The following is a 10,251-nucleotide window of genomic DNA, read 5'->3' as shown; positions in this document are numbered from 1 at the left end:
TGCCCAAAGAGCCCGGAGCTGCTCAGCAGAGCGCAGAGATTCGGGTGCTCAGGGGTGGATTTCACACCGCGCATTGTGCCTGGGGCTGAGAGCGGCCCCACGCGTGTGCTGCTGCCCTAGATCCCCCGCGGGTGAAGCACAAAGAGAGGTCAGCGGCCTGAAACGCAGCTCCTTCCCTCCCTATTCTGTCTCGCTAATCCTTTATATCTGTATTTGTATTCCTTTTTTTTCCCCTTTCTTTTCCTCCCCCCCCCACCCCCCCCAACACACACACACACCCCGTATTCCCCGTATTCCAGTGCAGATTTCAGGCAGGTTAGATGCGTGACCCCCCCCCCCCCCCAACCCTCAAACAGAGAGACCAGAGTATGTTCCTGTGGAGTTAAAGTGTAACTTCTTGACAGGTAATAATTAAAAAGCTTCTTTCTAAATCTCTTTCCCCTCTGCTGAAACGCCGAGGTTTGCTTTTGCAATGGATCGCATTGATCGCACTCTCTGCACCGAGCTGCCGCCAGCCCCCAGCCCAGCTGCTCTCCCTCTGCACTCACCAGGACCTTCCCCTCCTTTGGCTGCATGGCTGCTCCAGGGCCACCTCTGGGACCCGCCAAAGAGGATAACCTAAGAGCCAAAGGGGACCAACTATCTCTCACACAGACGGGTTGTGTCTGTACCTCTGATTTTTGTCCTACGTTCACATTGTGGGAGAGCTTAGAAAGAAAAGATATGCAGGAACCCAATTCGCCGCCATCGGTTGGGGAGGATCTCTGCCAAGAGGCCTCCAACTCTCCCCAGGGCAGCGCTATCCAAAGCAAACCTTCAGCCTCATCCTAGCAGCCGTGTTGAAAGTTTAAGGTGCTCTGAGTTACATGAGGTCATAAATTAATCTGCCAGAGAAGCGTGGCATGCACCTGATATCAAGGGAGGGTCAGGAGCCGGCCAGTTCCAGCTGGCCCCATGTGTGATTTACTCCAGGCTTTAAAGATGTATGCTGTGGTGTTTTGATAAGAATAAAGGAGTCAGCAGTTTGTTTTGGCAATTTTTTTTTTTTTTTTAACTCTTCTTTCTGAAGAGGACTGCAGCTTAAGCTACAGATTTTGTTATTGCTCTCAGGGTGCTTTTTAGCAGAGGCTCTCGGTCTGCATGGGGCTATCTCATCTCTTTACTGTTACACTTAACCACATTTCTGCCTCTCTGGAGCCAGTCAGACAACAGCACGCACTTCTCAGCAGCTCCTCTCCTCCAGGCCTGCAGCATCTCCCGGAGCACTCAGAAAGACTACAGCCCAGTATACGGGTGAGCTTCTCTGCCACAGCAATGCCCCACCACTGCGTCACATCTCTGACCTCTTGCCACAAGTCCTTGCCCCATAAAGGTCACCCTCTCCCCCCGACATCATTCCAGTACGTGAGTACTTTCATTCTGTCCTGTACAGGTGCATTCATACATACTTCAAGGCTGAGTGTGGGAGGGTGTCCTGCTCTTAGCTGAACTCATCTCTTGCACGCAGGTCCCATCACACCCACAGTGCCCTCACCCAAAGCCCCCAAACTTCCACTCATAGCCTTCAATCAGAGAATACTGAAGGGATGATCACATTCTGACATGAAGAGACCACCAGAAATGCCCCAGAGCAAGGAGTGATGCACCAGGAGCATTCTGTAGAAGTGACAGCAGTGGGTGCTGGAATGGGGGACTCAGAATCACATGAGGAGTTTGGGATTATATCCCTGTTTTTTTTTTCTCCTTTCTTCCTATTTTAGTTTCTCTGCCTGTAAAACAGGCAGATAACAGCCTCTGACCCTACTGCTTTTCCATGAGGCAATTGCTGTCTGAAAAAAAAGTCAGAAACCCTCCGAGGACACAATTGGTGACAATGTTCTGAGGTGGATGCACTGCCATTCCTGTGTTGTGCTTGGCTAACACTTCCCAGCACAGACCATGTTTTCTGTTGCATGTAGCTTTAGAAAAAACATCATCACTTCGACTGAAAACTGATATGCTGACTGTCTGTACCAGGATGATTATTTTGAAAATACCTGCCAAAACAATTTGTCCATTTCCAAGAACAAGGTTATGGAAAAATAAACAGTTTTGCTCATACTAAAAAAATGGAAACTTTTTCCTTTGAAATGCTCTGCTGCCCTCAGGCTTTGAAGCACAGTCTCAAAATGTGACCTCTTTCATTCAAAACGTGCCTTTCCCTTCTCTGAAAATTTACACAAATCTGGCTAACTTGTAAATATTAGATTTTTTTCTTTCTTGAATGAGCACACTCTCAGTAATGATTTCTTTTATTCTAATAGGGGAAAAAAAAAAGGGGGGATCATTAAAGACTGGTCTTGACTGAGAACAGAAGCTTAAGGATACTGTGGTAAAGCTAGATTTCCACTTTAATCCCCACCTCCAAATTTTCCCAGTGAGCCCGAGCCTTGGCACAGGATCTGAGAGGTAGGAATCCTATCTCTTCTAAGCTCCAAATGATTTGAAGGTTGTATCAAGAAGAAAGGTCTCCGCATGAATACGACAGGGAGAAAATTCTACCCTGTGACAGAGAAGGCAACAGAGGCAGCCAAGCAGCCCGGAGAGAAAAACTGGGACTGGCGTTTGGAGCAGGAGCCTGGGACTGATTAGGTAAGGAGACACAGAGGTGGTGCGGAAAAAGCAAAGAGAAAGTGCTCAGCGGAGGAGCCTGGAGGGGAGAAAAGGGGCTGGCAGGGCAAGGATAACAAAACCGTCTAATACTGTCAGCCAAGAGCAAGGATACATAATTGCAGAATGTCCAGAATAGCTGGGCTGAATTTCATGTGAAACACAGTAAAAATTGTTTAAGTCTAAATGTTTAATTTCTGTATTGTTAACTGATGTACTTCAGCTTCTCTGTTAAGCATTAATGTTTTTTTTTAATTTTGAATAGAATTTGCTTTCTGATGCTAGAAAATAAAGAATTTAATGACCTTCAAGATAAGTATTTCTGAGCAGATTCAGAATATTTTTAAATGATTTTTTGTGTGTGTGTGACATCAAGCTAAGGGAATGTGCTACACAGTTGGCTCTGGCTGTAACATCAGGTACTCAGATGTTAGGGCAACATCTATGCCGAGGGTGTCAGAGTTCCTTAGTTCTGCCTCCCTGCATTGAGATATATGACCACACAGAGTTCATTCCACCAATTTCCCAAAACACAAATGAAGCCCTGCAAGTTACGCCTTCTCTATGGGCAGGGCACAGGTTCGTAGTTTTTATTCACTGTATTTCCAATTTGTCGCAGAACTGGGTACTGTTCACAGACAAGGCAGACAATTACAAGGAGAGAAAGCAGGGCCTTGTGGCAATGTGACAGCTGAATTTTGCTTGTAGAATCTGAATCCATTCCCCTTTCACCTCAAAGCTTCTACAATGTGAAGAAAGTCACCACAAGATGTAATAATTAGCTGAGATTTTTGTGTTATGAGAGCCCACCATGAAATTCTGGAGTTGGATTTGCTGAAGCAAATTCCTAGGGCAAAATCCATGGGACTGTACATCGACAGTGCCAAGGGATGCAGAATATCAAACAGGCTGAAAAAAAACAAGTAATCAGCATCTCTAATTGGATACTCAAAATTAGTGGGCACTTCTGACTTTAATCTCATTTAGTTGTAGCACAGATTTATTAACAAGGATAAGACTATCTCATTGCTTCAATTTTTTGTTTGCCAAACACCCAGACACCATACATCTTGTGGCTGGGAGAGGAATAGAAGAAAAATAACAGTGTTGGGTTCAAATTGGGATTGATGTGCCCCAAACAAAACCTACAGAGTCTCACACATGTAAAACTCAACCATGGAAACTAACTCCTGCTAGCCCTGCTCCACTTACTACCCTGAATGGCAAAGGGGTGCTCACAAATATATCAAGCCAAAAAGTCCTACCATCCTTTCAAATAATATTTTTGTAGGGTGTACGTGAATGGATGAAACAAAGTGGGTTTTTTTTAAAGTTATTTTTGAAAAGGGAGAAAGTGAGGAAGAAAAATGGAGAGGAACAAGCCCATAATGTCAGAGAATATGGAAAACATCAGTTTTGGACATTCAGCCTAGCAACTTGTCTTTGGTTACTGCAAAATCTCTTTTCCTTTGCTTACATCCTTGCAGTTGCTTCAGAATGAACATTTTTCCTATGACAAATTTTGAATTTTGAGGAAAAATGTATTTTCCAGAAAATTCTTGACCATCTCCAGGTATGTGAAGGAGCCATTAAGAGCTGTGGGATAACACATCTCTGCAAGGGATTGTTACTGAGTGGTGTGATCAGCTCTCATTCTGTCACTTCCTACTGCTTCCTGTTGGTTTTAAATGTTTATAGTCTCTGTAATTTGCTTTTGAGTGTGTGTATGTACAAAATACTATATGACTATGCAAGATTTATCTTCTACCTAATTTATTGCTGTTCCATTTTTTTCCATTAAAGCATAGCTTTTTACATCCATTCATTGATTTTTCATTCCATAGAATCACAGAATATCCTGAACTAGAAGGGACCCACAAGGATCATTGTGTCCAACTCGTGGCTCCACGCAGCACCAGCCAAAATCCAAACCCTATGTCTGAGACCGTTATCCAAACGCTCCTTGAACTCCATCAGCTCAAGACCATGCCCACTGCCCTTTGGGTACCTAACCCTCACCTGACCCTCCCCAGCACAGCTCCATGCTGTTCCCTTGGGCCCTGTCACCAGATAGCTGAGGTCAGCACTATCCCTCCACTCCCTGTGAGGAGCTGTAGGCTACCACGAGACCTCCCCTGTCTGCTCTTTTCCAGGTTGAAGTGAATTCTGTAATGATTTCTGCTGTTTAGAACTAAATACAAACATTAATCTCAAAACCTCCAAAATCCCCATTTTGAGACTTAGACTTTACATCACGAAAACGTGGCATTGAAGAAAAAATGTAAGACATAAAAAATAAGACATAACACTGTGACTTGTTAGTGATAAACATCAACAAAGTTACTACAAATATAACAATTATAAATCTAAGTAGAGGTTACTATGTACCTTACAATTCAGAGACAGACAAAACAAGCAAGATTGAAACATCCTTCATGTTAGTGATAGAATACCACAAATTCAGGGGTGTTAGTGATATCTCATTCATTTTAACAAATGGTTTTTGTTTGTTTGTTTGTTTGTTTTTAGAGAGTTGAGTGCTTCTGAATGGTAGCAGGTTGATAATTTTTAGACAGTATTTCAGCTCATTTGCTGATCAGGTGCAACACAAACAACATTTCTGTCTTACCCAAGCTAAGCATAATAGCAAAAGGGCAACTGGAGAGTCCAAGTAACCTTTGTCTTTTTTTTTTTTTTTTGCTCAGATAGCACATATTTAATTGCTTGCTTTTTAATTGCTTATATATTATTTATTTTAGCACTGACAGTTATCTGCAGGGAACTGGAGTAAAGTCTTCAAAATTTTTCAGGTGGGTGGAAGAACCATTAACAACCCAGACTGCTCTACAATGAGTAGGATTTGCACAAGCAACAGGCAAAAAAAGGACTTGAATATTTAGAGTTCTGTTTTCTGTATTACAGAGAAGTTCCAGAATCACTCTCCTTTGTAGTGTAAAGATAGTAGCATGATCACCAGGCATGTGGTCCTGACCTCAGACTGAGGATCCTTGGCCTAGAGTCAAGCAGTCCCTGCAGTCACTGAAACAGCCAAATTAACTGTCTGCTTAGCCATGGATTAAAATTCATCCACTGATCCAAGACAGTAAGCGAGACAATAATTTGTGACTCCTACTTTGCTTCACAGCAGATCCTCATTTAGAATAAAGCTGCATTTCAGCGTGAGTTTTTATGCCCAGAAATAATCATGTTGGCATTGTAAAATTGTACCCGTAATAATTTGAACAAATGGGATAAATAAATGCAAATATAAAAGGAGCAAATGGATCCAGTTTTCAGTAATGCAGAGACTGTTCAAGAGCAGAGGATAAAGATAGCTTCGGGAACCCTGATGCAATCAGCAGTCACCATTACTTTGAATAGTAACTCATAACCAATAAAGTGCCATTTCCACTGAGTAAGGACCTCTTCAACATTGCTTTTACCACCACAACTTAACTCACTGCTTCTCTAGCAAATCACAGACTTGATTGAAATGTTATAGAGTAAATTGCTTAATGCTTTCTAGAGACCTCAAACACGTGAAGTACGTAGTGCATAAATGTGACAGCTAATTTCAAAACCAAGGACAAAAAACCCAACCAGCTAGAGAACAGAGGCTCTATCTTTTTTAACATGTCTATTAGATGCTGTACTTGGCCTTAGTGACAAAGCAATATACACTCCAAAGTCCATCATTTTTGTACCGACATACAATATAGAATAACTAGCGCAGTCTCAGTTATGCAATACAAGGATGGCCATCTGCTGCTCAGGAACTGGTTTTGACCCAAATAGCAGCAAGTGTTTGTGTGTCACAGACAGAAAGAAACTCAAGGTTTGTTATCTGTATCTCCATAGAACAACATTAATAAAAATAAAACCAACAACTTCAAGACATAATATGAAAGTCAAGTTAATATAAAATAGTATATTTACTTCTGTGCTTGTATACCCTATATTACAAGAATTTTTACACTGATAAACTTCCTCATCATGCCCAATAATAATTAAAAAAGAAAAAAGAAAAAAAAGCTTTTTCTTTTTCTCAGTGTGTCTGTCCAAGTCAAAGATCTGTTATTTATGTCAATAAAGATTTACTCTTGCTTGTGATGATAATCCCATACCATCTCACCTCTGAGGTGACTATATCTCAGTGATGAGTGGATAGATCACTACATAAAACTATGTACCTACTTTGAGGTACAGTAGTCTGACCGTATCTCCATGTATCTTGGAAGACTCCAAAACAACAGTAGGGGTCATGATAAATCATTTGAGTATAAGGTTAATGCTCATTGCAATAGCATTTCAATATTTCATAGATATATGTGCAAAGGCAAAGGTTTTATTCATAAATACACTGATGATATAATTGCCTTGGACCCTCCTAGCATAAATTTAGAGAGAGGAGTAAAATAAAAGATGACTCTAATTTTCTGGCTATGAGGATGACTCTTCCTACCAGCAGTGGCCGGTCCATCTTTGTCACACTCGGCATTACAAAACTCCCCACTCGCTCACCCGTATCACCACCAGAGAGAAGGTGAAAGGCAGGGCTGTCTAAGGAAGTAAATTTTAGATGATTAAGATAGTCTGGACTTGCTGTGTGGCCTCAGTAGTTCACTTGTAGGAAGGCTTGCCAAGGTAAAAATGGAAGTTAAGCACCTAGTCCAACTCTCATAATCAAGAGGCAACCTCCCTAAAAGCACTATGCCTGTCTTTCACCGGGTTCAAAATGTCAGAAAGAGCTGCAGCATTTAAACTACTTTCATGGTGGGGGAATTGTTCAGTTTTTGAATTTTTTTTTTTTTGATCACGCATGGTAACACCATGTTTATGTGAATAAGGAAAGTATACAGGCCTAGCAGTGACACTTCAGTAGAGAAGAGGCAATTGCTTGAGATCTAGCAGCTAAAATTTGTGACTCTAGGTTTAGCTCTCCTTCCAAATAATAAAAATGTATTTAAAATAAAACTCCATGATAAGATGTACTGACAACAATAATAAAACTGTGGAAATCTCATATATTTGAATGCTTACTGTCAAATAGAAGCTACTATAGAAGGAGTTACTGAATGCTTTCAGCATGAAAGACGTACTGATTTCCATCCTACAGCGTATATGTATGGGCCAGGACAACAGAGCTCAAGCCTCCATCTTCTGGAGGTGATGATCAAGATAAGGTATGCAGAACTGTATGGAGGAGGATGAGGCTGAAAGTGAGACATTCTCATAAATAATGATGCCAAGAGGAATAAAAATAGAAATGACTTCTAAAGCCATCATACAAATCTTGAACACCATCCTATCTTAATGATTTTGTTACTGTTATTGGAACCCGAAAATTACTTCTGTTCTTAATAAATACTTATTTATTTCAACATGCCTCACTAATACTTTAACACTCCTCTGGTACTTGACTCATCAAAATGCGGGTGAAATTTGCCTAAATACAGAGAACTGTAGAGCTAATGCTAGCATTGTAATGTAAAAAGAAAATCTAAAATAAATTAAATTCCTGTTGTTTTTTGTTTGTTTGTTTGTTTGTTTGTTTAGTGGAAGAGTAAAGATCTGTAGTGTATATATTTATCTAGAGTCATAAATGTACCAGCATTTTTAAACACTAATATTTTTAAACACGTGAGTGAATCAAGAATAGACTGGAACAAAGCATATTATTAGCAGTTCTGCATTCAGAGCCAGTTTGAAATTAAGCAAGTAAAGTTAGGGTTAGGGCAAGGGTTAGGGTTTAGTTTTCAAGAACCAAACAGTGTCCCACGATTCAGTCAGGGGAAAAGCTGATTGGCTTCTATTTAATGTTGGAACGGAACTGATACATTGATACGAAGTTACTCAGAAAAGTGAGTTTATAATGTCCACACTGATTTCAAAGAAGCCTAGAATTAAGGCTGTGTAAGCACAATGACAGGTTTCTTTTTCTATTCATCTGTTTTTCCACATTAAACAACAAATTCTTATGCCAAAAAGTGATGAGTAAAATTTTACATTCACTGAAACCAAATACATTTTAGAAGAATAAATTGTAGAATTTTATTGGCGTTATCATTTTATTCAGCAAAGGAATTGAGAAGATGACATGATCAGCAGGTAGGAAAAGTATCTGTGGAGAAGTTGGTTGTTACTACTGTTGGATGAACACGATACTTATGGAGCAGGTAAAGAGCTTTCTGATCTCACACTTGAAGATTTACAAAGTACAAACATTTCTGGGACTCCCACTGATTTAATTGGTTCTTGAATATTGACACAATAAACCAGTACTAAAAATGCTAAAAGTTCTGCTTGTGGATAGCCTGGACGCTCAGTGCTGCTTGCCGTGGGCCCATGGTTAATTTTTAACAATGTGGACACAAACCAGTGACCTGTGCTATTGCTCAGGAAAGTCTGACCACTCACCAGCTCCCAGTTTCAACAGAACAGCCACTATACTGGACCTTACTGGTGCTTAAGGACGCACCCAGTTCAGACTACTCCCTCCTGTTATCGGGATGTAAGGAATATTGTTACTCTGGAGTGAAAGCACACTGAGCTATGTAAAAAGTTCGCTAAAGTTAAGAGTCACTCAAGGAAGAATGAAATGGGTTCCAGTTGTCATTTCTTATTAGTTTTATGAAACTGTTTTAATGAAATAAAGATGGAGCATTTAGACTGAATGCAGTAAAATGATGACTTTAGCTTAAAGGAACAACATGAGGGAAAAATGTATAAGTAAATTAGGACAGTTGTTGTAGAAATATGATTAAGATCTGTGCAACTAATAATACAACTGAAAAAGAAAGATGTTCTTGTACTGATTTTAATTTATTTGTGCATAGCAATTTATAATTAAAACAAATCCTATTTGCTGCTTATTTACAACTTTGTCATACCAGTACCATAGAGCTGAATTATATTAGGTTATTATGTGTTTCTTTTTTTCTTTCAGCTTCTGCATACACATCTAAATCATGAAGAGAAGATGAGAGCGCTAGCGAAATCCAAACACTTTATTTAAAACAAAAAGTGTAATTGTTCAGAAATAGGCTATTGACTTTCACTGGGTTAAACAGCTCATGTAGTGATTAGGCTTGAAGCTATAATTGTTCTTGTCACCCAAACTCTGCTCAGTCAATATCTTTTTATCATATACATTTTTAATCACATATTAATAAACAAGAAGGTGTGCTTTATTGATGCCTGGATTAGTTTATTGACCAACTCAACAACTCTATGTATGGTTTCTGAACACAGAAACAAGGTCAATGTGTGAAGATGAGGAATAGTACATTCACCATCTTTAATATACTTCATTCTAGCAGTCCTCTTGTACGGTGTTGCAATCTCTAGTTTCTCCAATTTTTAAAAGGAAATTATTCCATATTTGAAACAACCTCACTGTTAAAGAACATTCTGGGTTGAGTTTTAAGAAACATAAACCATGAGTTTCTCTAATACAACATGATTTTGTCACCTTGACACTAATTTACTATTTTGAAATGTTTGAGAAATCAAACTTTCAGATACTTGTAGATTACTACTGAATATTCTTTATTCACATATATTTCTGAAAGTATCTAGACTTTTCAGATTCTCCTAACAACT

The 10,251-nt window shown here is 39.8% G+C and overlaps 1 long non-coding RNA gene across 1 annotated transcript; it reads left to right on the top strand.

Moving 5' to 3' along the window:
* Positions 1–456: 456 nt before the first annotated feature.
* On the top strand, positions 457–9,839 carry LOC121110263. Its single transcript, XR_006938675.1, has 2 exons — positions 457–5,459; positions 9,596–9,839. It is a non-coding gene; the product is annotated as an uncharacterized LOC121110263 (long non-coding RNA).
* Positions 9,840–10,251: the final 412 nt, after the last annotated feature.

The sequence above is a fragment of the Gallus gallus genome, chromosome 3 (genome assembly GCF_016699485.2).
Source record: "Gallus gallus isolate bGalGal1 chromosome 3, bGalGal1.mat.broiler.GRCg7b, whole genome shotgun sequence".
Taxonomy (NCBI): domain Eukaryota; kingdom Metazoa; phylum Chordata; class Aves; order Galliformes; family Phasianidae; genus Gallus; species Gallus gallus.
The sequence above is the reverse complement of the archived record's forward strand: the minus strand, read 5'-3'. Positions and strand labels throughout refer to the sequence as shown.